The sequence below is a fragment of the Bactrocera neohumeralis genome, chromosome 6 (genome assembly GCF_024586455.1).
Source record: "Bactrocera neohumeralis isolate Rockhampton chromosome 6, APGP_CSIRO_Bneo_wtdbg2-racon-allhic-juicebox.fasta_v2, whole genome shotgun sequence".
Classification (NCBI taxonomy): domain Eukaryota; kingdom Metazoa; phylum Arthropoda; class Insecta; order Diptera; family Tephritidae; genus Bactrocera; species Bactrocera neohumeralis.
The window spans coordinates 45238863-45261632 of record NC_065923.1 but is presented as its reverse complement, the minus strand read 5'-3'; positions in this window follow the sequence as shown (position 1 = coordinate 45261632).

Sequence of the window (22770 nt, the reverse complement as noted above, 5' to 3'; positions counted from 1 at the left end):
TATACACAGCCTTTGGTTATATTAAAACTACCTACCTCTCTATAAAACAGACAATTCTTTGAACATATCTCTGCTGCTGTTCTACTGTTTAAATTCTTTTCAGTCATTATTTTCCGAATAAAAATATTTCTTCTAACTTTCAGATATAAGAGTTATTGAGGTGAATTTCTCCAAAAATATTTAAGAGGTTGCCCGAGTACATAATAAACGAGTTAGATATAGGGTTATATATAGTATATATAAATGAGCAGGATGATGAGATTAAGATAATTAAGATATATTGATGAAATTTTGCACAAATATCCCTTTTTCACTGTAAGAACATTGGTATTGTATATGGGTAATCAGTCCACCGCCATGCACATACAACGACATTAATCGTAAAAAGTGCTATAACCATGCCGTAAGTTAAGATACAAAACTTAAATTTGGCACTAAAAAACGCATTATAGAGGGACACCCGTAGTTTGAAAATCTTTAAAAAGTGGGTTGCCCCACCCTTATTAGGTTTATTGCACAAGACCCCTTCCAAAGTAAACAGGACTTTAAAAAAACAGAATAAATGGTTTTTGGGCAAAATCAATTTATTTTATTCAAAATAGTCTCCTTCTGTTTCAAGGTTCAAAAGCATGTGGAATGAGTGTTTTAGCTCGTTGGCCGGTATGATCGCCAGTATGCCGGTGCAAGCCTTTTGAATGGCCTCTTCGTCTGGAGATGTTTTCAATGAGGATTTCGGCTAATTTTTGATGAATTCACGCACTACACATAAATTCACAAATTCGAATTTTAGTAACAGCTGTAGATGTAATTCACTCATGAACAATGCCAGCTTTAGATGTAAAGGTTGATGGATCTCCTGGTCGATTAAACCCAACTAATTTCCTAATAAATTGCCCTAGATTATTTTACGGTCAATATTCAGAAATTTGTGGAGTTAATCACAGATTTATACCTATTGTAATTGGCATTATGTGGAATGGCCGCCAGTATGCCGGTGCAAGCCTTTTGAATGGCCTCTTCGTCTGGAGATGTTTTCAATGAGGATTTCGGCTAATTTTTGATGAATTCACGCACTTTACATAAATTCACAAATTCGAATTTTAGCAACGGCTGTAGATGTAATTCACTCATGAACAATGCCAGCTTTAGGTGTAAAGGTTGATGGATCTCCTGGTCGATTAAACCCAACTAATTTCCTAATAAATCGCCCTGGATTATTTTACGGTCAATATTCAGAAATTTGTGGAGTTAGTCGCAGATTTATACCTATTGTAATTGATATTATGTGGAATGGCAGTCAGTATGCCGGTGCAAGCCTTTTGAATGACCCCTACGTCTGGAGATGTTTTCAGTGAGGATTTCGGCTGATTTTTGATGAATTCACGCACAGTTTGGATGGAATTTCCGGTGATCACGGATTTTGATTGGCCCACATGTTGGTCGTCATTTATGTCCTCACGACCACTTTGAGAACATTGAAACCACTCGTGCACTCTGCTACGGGATAGGCAATCATCGTCATGAACTTGTTTCATCAATTGAAACGTTTCGGTAAAAGTTTATCAATTTTAAAACCAAATTTAATGTTGGTTCTTTGTTCGAAGCTCATTTTCGCACCGATAACACAAACATAAACAAAACAAAGACCAATATGTGAGTTATCTTTATGACATTTAAAGCATATGTATATTTAACTAGTAACTGTGCATATTTTGAACAAAATCGGCTAAAACACGTTGAAAACATGCCTGAGCCATATATTTGTTATCAGGATTTTCGACGGCCGACTTTGCTCCGTTTATATTGCTTATGGGATGTGAGGTGCCCTAATAAAACCCAGTGATTATTTTATTGGTATGTGGCATGTTAGTAGCACGTGGTATTCCCAAAAATAAATAAAATCGATTTGATACTACTCCAATCTCCCAAAGCCTAATGTCAGATTTTCAAATATCCTGTTGAACTTATACCATATATGTATGTAGTATGTAGTTTTAACAGTCAATGTGTATGAAATCTTAGCAGAATTAAGTGGACGAATATATCGAATAGTTTATTCCCGAAAATATGTAAATTCGGTATACGAACAACCACAACCCGCATATATGTATGTATAATACAACCATCCAGTTCATATACTTGTATAATTCTCATAAGACGAATATATTGTGTTTTCTTTTATCGATTCCTTCATAATGTCCAAAGCAATTCTCAATCTTAATAATTTCATTTTTATTGTTTTAGTTGCTATTGCACGTTTTATTTTAACAAATCATTCGCAATAATAGAAATCTAATTATAAGAACACTGCAAATCTAATATTATGGATATTCAGGATATGTAAGAAAAACAAAAAGTAATACGGGTGACTGAATTGCATGGTGAACAGTGAAGCATTTTGACCATTACAATGACATTTAAACCAGAAGGAAGAGAAATAATACGAGGTAATGTAATATACATATATAATATATATATATATATATATATATATATGTAATGCATATAATGTTATGTTGCTTATGCTTTATATATATATAAAAAGATTACCAAATTTCTTATCGTTTTCTATATATTCAACTGTAGTATTACTACTTATTTCTTCACCAGTTTGCTAATAAACACACTGTGCTATTGCTTTGCACAGCAAAATAGCTTTGCCAGAAGAAATTTTACTCGACGCTCCGGTAATAAATATAAACGAAATCCACAAAAATAAAGAAATGCAATTACTCCTTAGTTTCCTGTAATATTGCGGTTTCAAGTTTTATACGTTGTGGCATATGGACATGTTGTTGCGTTGCAGGAACCTAGATTCAGAGTGCACGTGTAACTAATTCGCTTTGTAGCTATGGGTTGTAGTTTTTGTTTTGGCAATTTCATGTGTTTACCGCAATATAATGTGACATCTAAATTGCAACTAATTCCAAATTCCTCAAATAACGATAAAAGTTTTCGATTGACCGTTAATGGAGACTGCGTGCCTTAACTTCCAAATAAGATCGAAAAGTAAGAAGTAATATAATACCGCAAATAAAGGAGAATAATTCCATATATGAGCTTTTGGTACAAGCCATGTACAAGACCAGAAAATTATAATTTATGCATCTAACATAAAAGCAATTTAAGTTACTTTCTCTTATGACTCATATTTCAACGTGTAGATATTAAAGCTTTTCTAGATTAAATATTAGGCAATACTGTTAAGCTGATCTGACTTAAATACGCACTGTGAGTACTCTGACAACATATATACTCATATTAAATTTCATGCTATAAAATCCTGAAGACATTATGTAAAACAAAATTAGGATATGAAGTTGTTTGATATTTGAGGATACAAAAACTTATTCTATTAACGGTCACGACAGCGGGCCGGTAAGTACTTGGCCTACAAAACCCAAATTAATATTCAGAAAAAGCTGATTTATTTCTAAAAAACTATGTACTTTGTTAGCTCAATATACTTGACACAGCTATGCTTTCACGTTTATAACCTATCTGAAAAATACGTTTTCTGGAAGTCTGCAAAATAGTAGTTGTTATTACTTTCGAAGCGGTTTCTTCCTCGCTAAGTATCTGCCGTTGATCTGTCAAAAAGATGGCGTGAACATTTGTCTCGATATCGTTCATGGTAGCCGTTTTCGTAGTTTCGTTACAATTTTGACGGTCGCTACCAATAAAGCAGAGTAACCGTCAACAGCAGCAGCTTTAATTTCCGTTTGTGATTCTTATTCTAAAAAATCGAGTTCAAGTTTGGGTGCAACCGAACATTTTATACTCTTGCAACTTGTAAGAATCAACACCAAATACCGTGAGGCGTGAAACGTCAAACAGATAATCGGAATCTAAGCAATTTTATATTTACATATACTGAATATAACTCGTACACTGACAGACATAAGGATTGTTAGAAAAACGAAAATTCATATATTTAGTATATGGGAGTTGGGTAGTATTGATCCGATTTTATCTACTAACTATTATCATGCCACATACTAAAAACATCTTCTCTGGGTTTCATTAAGTACTTCACATACAATCAATAATAATATGGAGTAAAGTCAGCTGGATGTTCGAAAATCCTGGTAATAGTTATATGTAAGCTAGGACAAGTTTTCACCCAATTTTATCTATTTAAAGCGTTGTGCTTAACTGTGATTTTTCGATTCTTCAAATATCCGCAAAGCCAACGGCCGCTATGGCTGAAACAAAACTTAAAAGAATACAATAGCAAATCTTAACATTAAACTCTTTAAAATCAGCTTATAAAAAGCATGTTCAACACTTCATTATTGTCATTCTAGGTATGCATATATTAATTACGTATACGCGTAGGTGCTCTTATTGTTGATAGTGCCGTTCTGGTAAAAATGTAAAACCAACCACCCCCATATAAAAATATTCATATTAATAATAAAGCTGTTTCAGAATAGATAAAATTTAGATTAAAGTCGACGTTATTGCTTCATAACGCTATTGCTAATAAAATGGATATACAATATACAACTGAACAATCAAATGCATGTCTTTGTATCGAACGTTTTTTTTTTTTTCATATTTCCAAGAAATTTGAAATGTGTTATTGTATAACTCAATGGTTCAAACTCTAAAGAGATTGTTGAGATCGAATTACTATAAGTTAAGAACTAGAATCAAGTGCTCGCATGGAAAACCTTTTCAGTTGACGAGATATCTTCACGAATTTTGGCATGAGTTATTGCCTCATGAATGTTGCAATCTTCAAAGAATTTTTTTATATCGGATCACTATAGCATACAGTTTAGATGTAACCGAAGTTGAAGCTATTACGAATTTTTTATTTACGTTATAACATATTTACATTTAACTTTTAGTGTTAATCAAATGCAAGTTGATGAACAAGACCATATAGAGGATTAATGCACAGCATTCAATAATTTCCGTACAGCGTACTATAACTAGAAGTTCGTAACTTCGCAACCATTTTATATGTAGACACAATATATACGCAAACATTTTTTAATGGTTTTTCCAAGTTAAAAACACCTGTTCCAAATTTCGCTTACCTTGTTTGAGTTCTAGCTTATATTACTGTACGTACATCAATATTTTTGCTTATGTGTACTACGTTCAGCACAAATGTAATAACAAGCTTTCCAAACTTTTTTTAACAATATGCGTAAGATTGTGTGCACAAGGGAATAGAGAAAAGTGGGCCTATGTTCATTTTTAATACAATTTTCTTAAATGATTTTCTGTGTCGACGAAAATATATAAAATATGCTGAAAGAGAATTATAATCGCTTAACCTTTTTTGTAGACGCTAATATGTTTGTCGTTCACACTTACCTACATACATATTAATAATTGTTCAAAGTGCGAGTATATAAGTAGACAATATAGAAACCCAAGTTCGCACTGATTTTTCCTTTAAGTGTTCTCGAATTTTCTACGTATAAAATTCGTTACCGAACAGATTTTACCTTTCATGCTTCACTAGCTTACAACAAAATGTGCCAGGTCTCACCTGCCGAACAACTTTGCATGTGTGGATGTATAGTTGTGATTCAATAAAAGTTTATTGAGTATGAAATAACAACAAATCAAATATAAAATTCAATAAGAACGACCGAGTTTAAAGTAAACTTTTTTGAAAATATCAAAAATTTATTTGTATATTATTAATTACATGAAATCTATTCACCAACGTAACTTTTAAGTGGACATGGAGTTCACTTCTCCTGCCCAGAGTTATTAGATGTGCATATCAGGCAGATTCAAAAATTAGTTTTAACTACTCTCTGCCTTACAAAGTTCTTGCTACGTGCACCCAATTGATGGGCAACAAACTAACATACGTCTCCGCCACATCCGCTTCACGTTCATCTTTTTATCAGCTTAGTAGTGTGCTTCCATCACTCCTTGTTTTCGTACGGAATAGCTAGCAGGCAAATAAAATGGAAATAATGATAGAAGCGTTCAATTTCCCATCGCCAGTCGGCAATAAAAGCGGATGTTGACTCCATACAAGTTGACTAGTCCCATGTAATAAAGCGAAAAGGTTATATTATTTCTGTTGTTCACATAACATCATTAACTACTTCAGAAATGGTAAACATGCTCCAGCTTGGAGAGCGGTTACATATATTGTAATAAAAAACTGTCGAGCTTACCTGATAAGAGATTCAAATCAACACTTTAAATTCTGGTAGAATTTCCCATAACTAGGTTGAGGGAGGGGTTAGGGTTTCAAGGTAAAAAAAATACTTTTTTTGCGAATTTATTTCTTAAATAAAGATTGAGTAGTTTTATTAGGATCTTTTGTATTTTACCGAGCACCTTGACAATCTAGGGTGATTTTTCATGCAGAAATATCAAAGCATAATCCGGCAACAGAGCTTCCCCAAGAATGACTTGAAAAAACACAAGAAAAAACATTAACTTCGGCTGCACCTAAGCTAATATACCTTTCACAGGTGCATTTCTTTTAGTAACTATGTGTTCAGTTTGTATGACAGCTACATGTTATAGTGAGCCAATCTGAACAATTTCTTCGGAGATTACATTATTCCTAAGAACAATAACTCATACCAAATTTCGTGAAGATATATCGTCAAATGAGGAAGTTTCCGATCATTCAGTTTGTTTGGCAGCTATATGTTATAGTTAGGCGATCTGAACAATTTTTTCGGAAATTACATTGTTGCCTTAGAAAATAACCTGTGCCAACTTTTGTGATGATACATACATTGTCAAATGTGAAAGTTTTCCATACAAGAACTTGATTCCGATTGTTCAGTTTATATGGCAGCTATATGTTATAGTGTCCGATATCGGCAGTTCCGACAAATAAGCAGCTTCGTGAAGAGAAAATGACGTTTGCAAAATTTCAAAATGATATCTTAAAACAAGAGGGACTAGTTCGTATATATACAGACGGACAGACAGACTGACGAACATGGCTAAATCGACTCAGCTCAACATATTGATCATTTACTTGTATATATACACTTCATAGGGTCTCCGACGCTTCCTTCTGGGTGTTACAAACTTCGTTATACCCTGTTCAGGTTATAAATATAGATGATAGCGTAGGCCACATCGTTTATTTGCAAATAGAAAGGAAATTCTACATATATGTACATATATTTAGGGGTTTCACATAATCTCATAAAGTTATAAGTTATAACGATCCGAAAACATAGCGTTCAAAGCTGTCTTTGCGTAAACTAATTTTTGTATGCAATCCAACAACAAATTTTTTACACTAGCATAAAAATTTATGATTTTATGATTTTACGATGCTTTATGAAACGTTGTGAGTACCACAATTGTAATATCAGCAAAAGTAAATGCATTATTTCCCCAATAGATGGATTGCTAAACAGTTTGGAGTTGGTATTATTTGAACAGTCGATGAAGAAGAAAAAACAAACCAAAAGGCTGAAAGTGTGAATAGTAAGGTTTTGCTGAGCGTATGGTAGAATAGATAGGGAATCATTTACTATGAGCAGCGGCCGTACAACCAAACTTTTAATTCATAAATTTACAACAATGTTTTTGTGTGTCTAGAAGAAGAAATTACGCATAATTCGCACCAGATGTATCCACTTGTGCCAACGCTTTTTCTAGTCCTCTAAACCCTTTTCATAAGCACTTTTTGGGAAGGCCTTCAGGTATTTCATAAATAATTTTCTTAAACATTTTGACATAACATATCCAATTGAAAAATATTGTTTGGATTCATAAATTGTAATAATAGTTTGAAGAGTTATGCGAAAAGCTGAGTTATGGTGATTTTATTAAGTGTAACATGTTTAGTTCTACAAATTAATCTAACCAATGTACAATATGCGAACAATGGAATCAAATTCTATTTTTGATGAAACTGAATAGCTTTAGTTAAATATTTATTGCCAGAAAATAAGTCATAATCCAAATACAAAATTATAAACGATATTGAATATAAATAGCTTCTAAGTATTGGTGAATACAGATTTACTTAAAATATGTAGATTTGAATACATTTCAAAACATAACATCAGAAAACCGATTTGCGTATGTGTTATGAATCTTAACTGCATACTAGAAATCTGGTAACTGTTATAGCTGCTATTCACAACTTGAGCTTGTAAGATTTCCTGCTGACCAGCTAAACAACTAACGGAGTATGGTGTATTCACATGTACATACATATCATGACTATGGGAATCCATGCATTTTATTCCCAATATAAGGATAAGCAACTCCACATAATGCGTGAAGGAATATATTTACATTGTAATTTATTCATACTTACTGCCTGTTCATTTACAAGTGCATGACTTGTGCAATTGTTGAACAAAATTTTATCAGTCATATTCGAGTCACGTTTATTAAACTGAAAATATGAAATATAAAACGCCTTGGCCATCGCCATAAATTGATAATCGTGCGAATGCTTTAGATTGTTTACTAATCTACGGATTCTTAGCCTAAGCATTCCGTGTTATTCTCAAAACAGAAAAGTGTGTATGCCAGCAAGCATGAACAGAATTTCTAGAGCAAACTTATTTCATTCCATTTCTTAGAATATGAGAGGTATCGAATATGAAAAACGAGTGTCTTAATGAACCGTAGTTTGTGGAATAACTTTGCTAAGCAGTAATCCAATCCACAACGTTTTTAAGTTTCCCTAATTATACAAACAACTACAGCACAAGTGAAATCATAACATAAACTACTTAAATACTACTACTGATCAAATTTTTAAAATTTTTCAACGCCTTGCCTCTTAGAGGCATCTTAAAGTTAAATAGGGTCATGAAATTTATTTAGATTATTTATTTTTTATGATTTTCAAAAAATTTCGGTTACAACGCCACCATGCCTCCGTTTGTATAAATTCACTCGTAACGTTATTATACCCTGAACAGGGTATATTAAGTTTGTCACGAAGTTTGTAACACCCAGAAGGAATCGTCGGAGACCCTATAAAGTATATATATAAATGATCAGTATGTCGAGCTGAGTCGATTTAGCCATGTCCGTCTGTCTGTCTGTCTGTCTGTATATATACGAACTAGTCCCTCAGTTTTTAAGATATCGTTTTGAAATTTTGCAAATGTCATTTTCTCTTCAAGAAGCTGCTCATTTGTCGGAACGGCCGATATCGGACCTCTATAACATATATGTAGCTGCCATACAAACTGAACGATCGGAATCAAATGCTTGTATGGACAACTTTCACATTTGACAAGATATATTCACGAAATTTGGTATATGTTATTTTCAAAGGCAACAATGTAATCTCCGAAAAAATTGTTCAGATCGGTTAACTATAGTATATAGCTGCCATACAAACTGAACGATCGGAATCAAGTTCTTGTATGGACAACTTTCACATTTGATAAGATATATTCACGAAATTTGGTACAGATTATTTTCTAAAGCAACAATGTAATCTCCGAAGAAATTGATCAGATCGGTTAACTATAGCATATAGCTGCCATACAAACTGAACACATAGTTACTAACAGAAATGCACCTGTGAAGGGTATTTAGCTTCGGTGCAACCGAAGTTAACGTTTTTTCTTGTTTTTCAATTATCCTCTGCAGGTTATTGACTGGATTTTGGGCTATAGTGCGTTAGATGTTGTCCTCGGGCTCCTCGAACGGTGTTGATTGATTTAACATACTTTCATTTAAACATTATAGCGTGATCTTGGTGACCATTTGTCTGGGCCATTTTTAGAAATTAATGAGACGTCATTGTGTGCATCTGTGCGTAAAATATGAGGCGGCGGAGCGTCTTATTAAAAGTGGAGAGCCTGTAGATTTCCTCAAATTGCGGTAAAAAAAAAATAGTTTAGCAAGGTGTTATAACGCCTGCTATTGTTGATAATGGTACTTGATGCCTCATTTAGACAAAACGATGCACTAAACGGTCAATTTTTGGTGATGCAATTAAGCTTCCTGAATCAGTCGAGGTTTTGACTCACCCAATAGCGACAATATTCTTTGTTGACGAAGCCATTGGATCATAAATGGGCCTCATCCGAGGAGACCGTGTTTTGCGCGAAGAGATCTTACAGTAGCCACTGGAGAACGAGAATTTGTGTAATAATCTTGGACAATTTCCAAAGTGAAACGTGATATGATGAAATGCCATTGTATTTTATTTAAACTCGTCATTATTCGTACGTTAAGCAATAGAATGAGACACAATCAGAAATGCTCTAAAAATTTTTCGAGTTCGATATTTTACGCGTTTTCTCCTCTGCATCACGACGTCTATTTCTGTTCGGCCTCAGATAATTAAACCCAATTAAAAACTTGGGAATCAGTACGTGGTCAAAATACAAAACGGAATGAAAAAATTCAAGAGCGGGGAAAATATTCATTCATTCATTCATATTATGGGCCATGAATTCAATACCATAAAACGAAAGCTTTTCAGGAGTATTTCGATAGATAATAAAAATTGTTTCAAAACCATCAGTAAGGTTATAGTATGAGTTTCAACTGTTGTATACCTTAGAGATTGCCACTTATATAAATTGTGAATACTTAAGTCATTGTACGTGAGTATTGAACTGGAGCAAAGAAATTAATCGCATGAACGCTGTACGCATATTGGGATCTGCAATTGCATTTTGTATAGATTTTCCAACTCAATTGATATAATTGGATTTACGTTGTCCTTTTTAACTCTGTGTTGCTATATTTGTAAATATATATGTAATGTAGCACCAAATCAAATGTATGTATATACTGTTTAATTAATTAACTTTTAAAATGGCCGACATACAACAACCGTTCAAGGCCGAACGGTTTACATTGTATTATGAGTCATTAAATTCGTGAATTTCCAGAAGAAGTATTTCAATATTTCGATTTCGATAAAATATTAAATGTTAACAAAATGTTTAAAGCAACTCACTCACATTGAAGATAGCAACGCAGAAATATATATAATATATTTTAACTGTTTTTTGAAACGTACTATATACATTTGTATATCTTATTTAAGCTATCCGTGTGCACATGTTAAAAATGTATGCCTTGAAACAAGTGAAGAATGCAATTACAAGGTCTGTCGCAAAAGGAACAGGACTGTTGAAAAAAACAACTAAAAATTAATATTTTTCAAAAGTTATATTTTTTTATTCAATAAATTTCGAACAGCGTTTTTGGTCTTGAATTAGCATCGTCGCCTTTGGATATTTGATGAAATAGCTGAAATGAAATAAAAAAAATATCCAGTGAGGTCAAGCGTGGAATTCAAAAAATTTTAAGAGACACGATGCGCATTATCGTGCAACAGGCGCCAGGACCCTGCCTCACGGTATTTTGGTCGAGCACGACGAATGCTTGACAAAAGACGCTTCATAACACCAAGGTAAAATACAGCATTAATCGTTTGGCCAGGTGGGACGAACTCTCGGTATACAATACCCTCGGAATCGTAAAAACAAATCAGCAAACAAATCAGCACAGAGGTCCTCACGACCTTCTTGGAATCGCTTAAAGCAAATGCACATTACTAAGGGATAGACACTGATCAAAATAAACTTTTTCATCATTTAAAATGTTTCAGTAAACGTTTTCCTAAGTTTAAAACAAAATTTAATATTTGCTCTTTGTTCAAAATGCATTTTAAGACCGATGAGCAAAATCTGCTGTCACTTTTCGATCGATAACATCGATTGTAGTTATCGAATTGTCTTAAAATTTTTACGAAATGTTATATTTAAAAAGTTCTGTTTTTTTGCGACAGACCTTGTATATGTGGATATAAATTTGTTTGTTAACAGAATTAAAATTTTAATGGAACCTTCATGAAAAATCGTACTATTCTGATATGGCCATAAATACCAACAGCCTACTGAAGCTTGAAATAGTAAATCAATTTCATATTTGATGAAATATAGCCGTTGACTGCAAGCATAAATTTAATAAAAATATAAATCCGAGCGAGGTCGTCTGCACAAAATTCAACAAATAGTTGTTAGAGTCCAGTTGTTGCACACTCACACCGATACGAGTAGATTGCTACTATTCCAGTGGTGAGTTAATGGAAATTCCACAACCGCCTGGGTGGTCAAATATGTGATATATCCGTAAACATAAATATTATGTAGACATTTCTTAGATGTAAGGTCATTGCATAAATATTTTTATGTAAGAAATGTTTTGCCATGCCATGAATTGTTACGTATACGCTGAGTTGTCTGGTATTTGATTCGCTACAAGTATAATGAATTATTTTGCTGGAGACCGAGCAAATGTTTTTAATGCAGACAAAATTTTCAATAAAATGTTTAACTTTTCAATTTATTGTTCCCAAAAATTTGTACACATATCCTTGTATCCTTCATTTGTATTTTAAGACTTAGTAACTTAGTGAGTAGGTTTCTCAAAAAAAAAACATCAATGTTTGTCCAAAATTTCGGCCTTTAATAAAATAAAAAAAAAAAATATTTAAGAAGGTCGGGTTAAAATTTGAGACTAATCGGTTTAGACGTTATCGAGTAATGTTGGTCACCGACTTTGAAAACAAAATTTTGAGAAAAATGCGTTTAAAGTTTGTGGAATGCACCTCCAAGCACTCTGAAACGTCTTTGCAAATTTGCATATTCACAGGAGCAATTTGAAATTTTCACATTAAGAAAAGTGAATGAAAAATGAAAGAAGAATTAAGTTATAAAATTCATAAGAAATAAAAAAATGTTCCCAAAAATAATCAAACTTTAACTGTTAATATCTTTTAAACGTTTGGGTTTACGAAAAAAAAATCATAGTAGACCTTTTTTGTAGAGCATTCAATTTCCTACAAAATTTAAGGAACAAGATATTTTTTCAAGAAGTTGAAAGCGAGATATAAATTTTTCTATCTGATAATAAGAAAAAATAGAAAACTGTATGTAGGAGGACCTTCTCGTTACAAGTAAAAACTCATGTTTGGAGAGGCTTTTTTAGAGGTGTCTAGGAACCTATTTTTCCGAGTACCAAACGAAAAAAAAAATTTTTTTTTTTGAATCACTCTAATGTATATGTATGTATTACAAATTATTAAAAATTTTATTATTAGCTCAACAAAGTATAATAATACTTAAAATAAATCCAACGGTTCAACTTCTGTACCAACATTTTAGGTATTTCAATAACTGTTCTTATTACTGTCGGTGAAACACAAACATCTCTACCAGCTATGAATCCACAAAAATGTGTATCATAATTCAGTGGAAGTAGTATGTGCAGGGAGAGAACAAACATACCAACAATTCCGAGGTTTCACAAAAATGCATACAAATGGAGCATAAAAAATGGAAGAGAAGAATCAAAACAGACCAAAAACCGAAAAAGAAAAAAAACAAAAAAATCAAGGAGTGCACTGTAGACTAAACTTAATTTACGCCCGAAATTGAATTAAAAGTTTATTGGCACAAATGAATACAAATACTATGACTCTGTGCTAGCGTCGGCTGGTTTGTTTCGGAAATTCATGCTTAATTGCTGTACACTCTGGAATGCTGGCAACTAAGCTGTGTTTGCCATACTGTGGGCTTTGAACAAACGTGAACACCTTTGCGACCTATTTGATAAAATGGTCATGTAGGAAATTTGATGGTTCACCAGGAGGTAGTGCGAAGCTGAGTTTGCATTTATTTGGTAGGACTTGACATTGAAATTTGACTGCTAGAAATTAAGATTTGTTTATTTGTTTCAAAAACGACTTTTTTTTAATGACCATTTATTCATAAGATAACACGGTCAAAAAAATCACACCGCTGTTTCACCATCATATATCCTATTACCAATTCGACTTTTATATTATTATGCAGATATATGTATTTATAGTATATATATGCACTCGTTTTAACAAGCGACTGTGAGCAGAAACCAACTCAATGTTCAAGTGCCAACACAGGTTAGTAAATGTTTGATTGACTCAAATAAGTATAATGCGGTTACGAGTTATGGAGCGATAGGTATTACTTTCTTGCTTTGAAAGCGTATTCACTTTAAGTTGAAGCAAACAAATTTAAGCTAAAAGTTATGATCTAAAACTTTCTTTGAAAGTATCACTTTTATATAACTAAAAATATTTTGCCTTAAATCGAGTTAAATTTATTTTCAATACGGCCTTTACACGGAACTTCATCATTCCGACTATATGCTTTGGAATATCATTGCACGATTAGTAGTTAAATGAAATCATTGTATGTGAAAAAGATTAGTTCCTAAAATGCACCGCATCTATCTTCCTTCTATGGCGTTATTTAAAACGAAAATTATATACCAGCAATCTTCGGTATATTACGAACACATACATTACATTACATGCTCCAAAACATAACAGGTAATATTTATCGATTTATTTGCATTGAACACCTTTAAAGTAGTTAGGACATATGTATAAAGAGCTTTACTCGTATACAAGTAGGTGATATCTATTTTATTGTATGATAGCTATTATAATTATGGTCTACAACTTTGCTTCCGCCGTTGTTTTTGTAAATTTAAGGCTTTATTGTATAAAACCGGTCCAAATGTCTTTTCCCTTATTCCCTCAAAGAGCAATGCTTAATTAACACACGAAATGCTTTATGATCCATTTTTTTGTAAACTAACACAAGTTGCTTTACAAAAATTATATATTTTTTTAATACCTAATAGAAATCATATAGATGGTAGTAGTAGAGTAATAGTATTATCTATGTATGTGTCAGCCTCAGTAAAGCATGGACGGGTCATCAGCCGCACTTTTCTTGGAATTAAAAAAGAAAAGCAAAATTTCCCGTAAATGTCGAGAATTCGATTCAAAAAGTGACATTTTCAGTTGAGAATAAGTTTGGGATGCAAACAGATCTCTACAAATATTTTGTTGGGTTAATGTTGACACAGATGTCCAAGGTCGATATAAATCGATTTAATCGACCAGTGTTTAGAACGTTACACGTGGTGCTTTATTCAATCTCAAAAAAGAAGTAAGTGTTACAAAATGACAATTCAATTATAAAAAGTTACATGACATTTAGCGGTAGATGGCGCATAACACGGCGCAGTGCTCCCACAGCCACTCCCCTTCCAATGAACCCCTTAGGGGAAAGCAAGATACTTCAATAAGTCCTTTGTGGTACAGCAGGATTAGGATTAGTGCTGTCATATTCGGTTACGAATGCCGGCTTAAGGCGATCCGTTGAAATGTTAACTTCGCTGCCGTTGATTCTCACTGTGAACACTCGATCTGATTGCCGACTGACTATTGAATATGCGCCGCTATATGGTGGTTCCAAAGGTGCCTTACTGCATCCGTCCGTACGAAGACATGTGAACACTCGAACATATTTTTCAACACGAACAGTTTCGGCCTTTGATGATGTGCGACAGCTGAAGGTTTGACTTTTGCATGTGCTCTCTGAATTTATCGATGAAAGTTTGATGTGGAATGTGCATCTCTTCTTCTGTGAGAAATTCATGCGGAAGACGAAGAGTTGTGCCGTACAAAAACTCTGCAGCCGATGCTTTAATGTCCTCCTTAAAGCAAGTCCTTAATCCCAACAAGACTGTAGGAAGCAAGTCCACCCACGATTTATCACTGTGGCACATGAGTGCGGCCTTGAAGGATCTGTGCCAACGCTCTATCATGCCGTTGGATTGTGGATGGAACGGAGTGGTATGAATGTGTTTGCTTCCAACCAATCTTGCCAATGATTGGAACAAGGCAGACTCGAATTGCGTACCTTGATCGGTGGTGATTGTTCTTGGGCAGCCAAAACGAGCAATCCAATGCGTCCAAAATTTAGTTGCCACTGTGTTTGCGGTTATGTCCTTCAAAGGAATCGCTTCGGGCCAACGAGAAAATCTATCTATCATTGTGAGGCAATAGCGGTATCCTTTCACTAAGGGCATTACAACCAGATCAAGATGTACATGTTCAAAACGGCTATCTGGTATGTCAATTTTTATCGGTGGCAAGTGATTATGTTTATGAATTTTAGCCCGTTGGCACGGTAAACAACTCCTGACCCATGAACTAAAATCTTTTTTCATCGCTGGCCAAACATATTTAGAACGAATTTGTTGTAATGTAGCGCGCCCACTGGGGTGGGACGAACTGTGAACTGAGGCAAAAGCTTGATAACGTAATTCCTTGGGTATATAAAGGCGAAGATGTCCGGTTGAGACATCACAGTACACTGAAGTTTTGTCTTCGGATTGCACCAAGCGAAGCCTTAAAGACTGCTGTGATTTCAGAAGCTCCTCCAACTCTTTGTCACGTTCCTGTGCTGCTTGAAGTTGTGATCGGTCGATAAAACAGGGCATTGAAATGGCGTTTATCCGAGACAATGCATCGGCAACCACATTTTCGGAGCCAGCTAAGTGTACGATCGCCGTTGAAAATTGTGTGTATATATAGCTGAGGTGCCTTAACTGCCTCGGAGATACTTTGTCTGGCTTTTGCGCAAAAGCAAATATAAGTGGCTTATGATCTGTTTTGATCACAAATTGACGTGCTTCCAGTATATGACGAAAATGTTTCACTGCTTCATAAATTGCTAGCAACTCACGATCGTAAGCACTGTAGTTTTTTTCAGTTGCGGTTAGCTTCCGCGAGAAGAAACCGAGAGGTCTCCAAATGCTGTCTGTTTGTTGTTCAAGAGTCGCGCCAATAGCTAAATCTGAAGCGTCACAACTAAGCGCTAGGGGTGCGCCGACAGTAGGGTGCGTCAGTGATATTGCTTTGCTTATTGAAATTTTACAGTCTTCAAAAGCTTGATTACTTGCTCACGGTCCACTCAATTATTCGTTTATCGTGTTTCTTTGACTCGTGCAGGTAGCTATTTAGCGGTGCCTGTAACTCGGCTGCATGTGGTATGCAGCGCCTGTAGTAATTAATTATTCCCAGAAACCTGCGCAATTCAAGGACCGTCTTTGGTCGCGGGGTGTTCAAAATTGTCTGCACTCTGCATGTTCTGCACTATCCTTAGACATGATTAGTACATCGTCAATGTACACGTATACGAAATCAAGGCCTCTAAATATTTTATCCATAACTCGTTGAAAGGTCTGTGTTGCGTTCCGCAGTCCAAAAGGCATTCTAAAGTATTAAAATAAGCCAAACGGCGTACATACTGCGGTCTTCTGAATATCCTTCGCAACCATTGGTATTTGGTAATAAGCGCGAGTTAAGTCAAGTGCAGAAAATATCGAATTTCCAGACAATCTCTCAGCAAAATCATGGATATGACCTATAGGATAGCGATCCGGAATTGTTTGCGCGTTTAGTTTCCTATAATCACCACATGCACGCCAACCACCATTCTTTTTTGCCACCATATATAAGGGGCTTGCCCAAGCACTTTTGGATGGACGACAAATGCCGTTTTTGAGTAACATGTCGAATTCGGCACGCGCAGCATTGAGTTTCTCACCTGATAAGCGACGCGGCCGTTCAGCGGTTGGGGGTCCTGTAGTTTCGATATGGTGACATACCTGATGTACTGGTTGCAACTTAGTTGTGTCCCCAATGGACGTTGGTGAAGCGCAAGTGTTTTCGGTGTCGTTCAACTGCATAAGAAGCGAGGTTGCCTTATGAGCTTTTCGTGGTAGCGGTGCTGGCTCTGTTACTATTTTTGTGCTGATAACTGTTATATTGTGCTGTATTGTATTGACGCTTACGCCTGTTATCGTTAGCCCAGTTGTGAAGTCTATTAGCTGTTTGCGATTAAGGTCCACCATCAGTTTGAAACCTGAAAGAAAATATGCGCCAATTAATGGTGTCTGTATGTTGGCAATAACAAACGTCCATTCAAATTTACCGTGCTACCGAGATCAATTTCCATGATATGTTCGCCATACGTAATAATCTGCATATGGTTAGCTGCTGTTAATTGTAGTAAATCCACAGTGAGTCTCTTGTCCACGAGGACAACTAGGAATTACCGAAACACAGGAGCCAGAGTCGATGAGGAAACGGTAGCCAGATTGGAGATCGTTGACAAATAATCTGCTTTCGGGAATTTGATTTAAACAATGTGGGGCCCGCTGTGAGGTCGTAGTTGAGTTTTTTACGTCTGAGCTGCCGTCAACAAGCAAAGCTGACGGCAGCAGACTTAGTTTTCCGAAGATGAGCGTAAACAGCCTGGACGGCACTTACGGGCAGCATCGCCAAAGCGTTTATGAAAATAACAAAGCTGACCATTATGAGGGTGTACAGGTCCACTGCATTTGCAGGACTGTGACTTCTTTTCAAGGAATGCGATTTTATTTTTCATTGACTCAATTTCTGCGCTCAGTTCAGATAGTGGATTGGCTTTATGTATGGCTTGGACTTCGTCTTGCTGAGCATTACCAAGAGAGTGAACTTCTGGCGTTGCAATTGACTCGAGCATTTTGTCGGAACTTCTGTTCGTTGCTACACTCAACCATGGTCGTATTGTTGGCGGCAGCCGTTGAAGGAATAACAGACGGATGAAGTCATCTTGATCTGGTGCCAGTCGACGCATTTGGGCTAATATATCAGATGGCTTCATACCCACAAATTCGTCGCCTTTCAACAATCGTTGTAATTTATTCTGATTAGAATCGCCGAATTTATCCAGTATACGGCTTTTCAGAGCTTTGTATTTATTGTAGTTTGGGGGATGAAGCACAGATCCTCTACGGCGAGTAAAGTTTCGTCTTCCAAGTGTGTGGCCACCACATCGAATTGATCTGCATCCGTTACTATGTTGTTTAGTCTAAATGTACGCTCAATTTGCGCAAACCACAAATTAGGATGACTCCTGTTGAATGCAGAGATGTGGACGCGTTGAACACTGCTGTTTGGCACGGATGAAACATGTTGGGCCATAAGTTCTTCTTGTACGCGCCGGAGATCACGAAGCTCTACTTTTAGTCCTTCCAGTTCTGACATCGCTACTGATGAACGCAAGTTATACTGCGATGTGCTCATAAATAATCAAACGAAGATCGGGGTCACCAATTTAGCACAATACACGTGGTGCTTTATTCAATCTCAAAAAAGAAGTAAGTGTTACAAAATGACAATTCAATTATAAAAAGTTACATGACATTTAGCGGTAGATGGAGCATAACACGGCGCAGTGCTGCCACAGATACTTGACCCTAGAGACATCTATTGGAAAACGGCGGAAGTAAAGTTGTAGACCTATCATACAAAAAAACAGTTATCACTTATTAAGTTACCAGTTTTCTACAACTCCTTTAATATATTTTAGGTATTCAATACTAACATATCGACAAAGATTATGCATCCCGCACATCAATTCCGCAGGAAGATGGAGTGTTTCAAAATTTTATTGTGACAATTGTAAATAACCTTAAACTTTTATATGTTAAGGTTATATATATGTTATAAAAAACAATTAGCTGAAATGAACTCTATATATGTACACTGGCGGTCATGAAAAGCGCACCAGGGGAAAAAGGGATCTAGTCCCAAATGTGCAATTGACAAAAGGATTGATGGCATAATAAAAATGATAAATGTTAAGGATCAATTCAAAAGTGTTGTTTCTATACTAGCAGAGCTGGAAACACATTATTGAGTGAAAATAAGCGTGGAAACAGTACGAAGAAGATTGCAAGAAGCTGGTTTGTTCGGAAGGCGCACTGCAAAAAACCCAATGGGGACCCAAAAAATTAAAAAATTGCGTCTAGAATGGAAAATGGACACTTGAGCAACGCCGAAACGTTTTGTGGTCAGATGAAAGCAAGTTCAACCTGCAGTGCGCCGACAACTTGCCCTATGAGTGCCGCCCTGCTAGATGACGATATGAAGAAAAATATGTTGCCAAAGCCGTTAAGTTCTCTCAAAGTAAGATGATTTGATGCTTTTTCTATTACATCTGTGGTACATTGCATTTTTTATGTGACACAATGAATGTTAAAATGTTATAAACAATTTTTTAGTTCCGGCTTTCAAAAGGTATATTTTTTATATTTCGGAGGCAATTTTTCAAAACGACTCTGCGCCATTCCACCGGGCTAAATCTGTTAGTAATATTTTGTGTCATGCTTCCCAATAATAAAATTGCAAGCAAAACATTAAAAATAATTAAATTTTTTCACAGCTCGAAAAAGTGCTTGAAGATATAGAAATCTCACCGGGTTTCAAGAGTAATGGCAGCCATAAAGGCTAGAAAACTACATAACGTTATTTATAATTAAGTTTCTCACTCCTATACCTTTCTATTAAATAAAATGTTCTTATTATTTAATAAACAACACTCGTAGTCTTATATGTGATAAGTGTTTAACTTTATTGTGCATCCTTGTAAAATAATAAAGCTAGTCTAATAGTAAAAAGTAAATGAAACTCAAAAGAAATATGCTATTAAAATTATTTTCTTATCTCATGTGTACGTGAGATATGTGTAATTGGAGATGGTATAAAGCAATGCATTTTACTGGCTAAGATGCGCACGACCACATCCGTGGTTAGACACTTACTTACTTGCTGTTGCACTGCATTTGTCTTTGGCAAATTTATATTTATCTGCAAAAACTTATAGTTTTATATCATTTTGCTCTCGTTAGGATGATCTGGTGTAGCCACAGCCTGCCTGTGGTGACATTAACAATTTGTCAAAGTTTTCACAGCAACGAAGTGCACTTACTGGCAGCAAAACTGACGTAGACAGAAAAGTGCACAAGCACAGAAAACAGCGGAAGTACTTGGGGAAGCGAAAAGCTTCAACTTAAATAGTGCTAGCTGCAATGAATGGTAATGGCAACAAATTTTAGGCGTCACATTAAGCATTATAAACATGCCACATATTTGGTTAGTTAAATATTCTTATATGCACACACATGGTGAGTATTAATCTATACGAGTAGTTACACCAGTCAACATAAAAGGTATCAAAATATTTTATTACGAACATAATTTTTGCCTTATAATGTAACAAAAGGTGTCTAATTAAATAAAAGCGGATTTGATGGTTATATTTACCGTTAAAATTTAAGCCGAGTCAGACACATAGTTTTGTTTTTTTTGGTGCGAGTTCACGGATTTTACGAACAAAAGGAATTTAAGAGTTGTTCGATACTTTTTTGGAACATATATATTGCGGAGACATCAAATAACTGCTGTATAACTTCTCCTTCGATGACTATCTTCGAGGAGTTTACGATCGGAAAAGATATCTTGGGTCATATCCTGCATGAAATATTGGTCCAGAGAAAGCTGTAGGCTTTGGGTGTCAGGTTTGTTCACTCCAGTTAAGGAGCACAACCCTCTGATTTTTATGCACCATTGCCAATCAGAAAGCGAGTTCACAGTTTTCTCGGATTAATTCTCGAATTAAGATGGCTTTTCACATATTTTCTGGATTTGTAATTGATCATTAGATGAAATTTTCAAATTTTGTGCTTTCCAAACAATTAAACTAATTATCGGTATGGATTTATTTTATTTTTGTATTTCCTTATTCTGGTGTTTTATAAATACTTTTTTCGGCATAAAGGTTAAATATGCCTTAAACCACTTGATGCCAATTCATTGGCAAAAGGCTGAGTGCTTCTGCTATTGCGGTTCCGAGATATTTTATTTACTTCATACTTGGTATTTTCGTTTTATACTTTCTGATATGTAGCACATTACTTCTTTGCGACGTGTGGCATACCGCTCCAGCAACTTATTTCACTTTTACCATTAAGCGCGCTTTCGAAAAGGCCTTTGTGACAGTTTCGGGTATAATTTACTATGTGTTTTTCGTTGGTGGCAATTCAGTACTGTCTCCTTGAGTTATTGCTATAGCTGGCTTATGGTTTGGTATTTTTCAATGAGTCATTGCATTAAGAGATATGTAGTTATTTTTCAATTACTTCGCCTGTCATCTTGCCAAAAGTTATACATTCTTTGTACACCTTTGACTTGCGTAACACATAAATAAAATACGGAACTTATAAAAAAGTTCATTTAAAAATAAGTTATTTTCATTTCTATTGAGTAAAAATGAAAGGTTTTCATAATTTTTTTTACTTAAGTGGCACTATATTTTGAGAAATATGGAGAGAAGAAAATTATATCAATGTAAAGGCGTATACAACTAGTACTATGGGATGTTTTTTGTGCATGGATTGAAATTCCAACAAGATACCCTGATTAAAAATCACTCTCTACTAATAAAATTTGTTAAAAAAAAATTTATTTTATTTTGTCACATGAGATAGTAATGTACTAATGCCACTGAATAATAATATGTGATTGAAACAAAATTGAGATGTAAGGTTTTCTTGTGACATCAAAACATATATTTTCTCGTAAAGTATGAACATCAGCTATTTTTAGAGAAACTATTGCTCAATATGGAAAACTTATGATTTTCGCGAATAATTGGCTTTTGGAAGGTCTTTTTTGGATTTCCAACAAGATTTCCAATGAATGCTATCCTGCGTTCCATTTTCCTTGGTAGTGTTTCTCTGTCTTCGTCACACACATCACTCAAATTGCCTGAAATAAATCCAGTTGAAAGTCCAATTTTATGGACATATTAGACCCCAAAGTTGTGTATGACTAAATTCATTTACCATCTTATGTTTTTGTAAATTTCCGATTTATGGTCTCTTATAAAATTGTGGAAAATGATCACAAAATATTTCTAGGCGATTTTTTCTTGGTGAATTTAATTTTCCTTCAAAGCTCTTGCCCTTTACGAGTATTAGTTGCCGTTTTTGTGGACCTACAAATATGTAGTTTCTGCCTTGCTGAGTTTGTGGATATTCAGATGCACTGCCATCTCTGGGCATAGCTTTAACAAAAAATTGTATCAC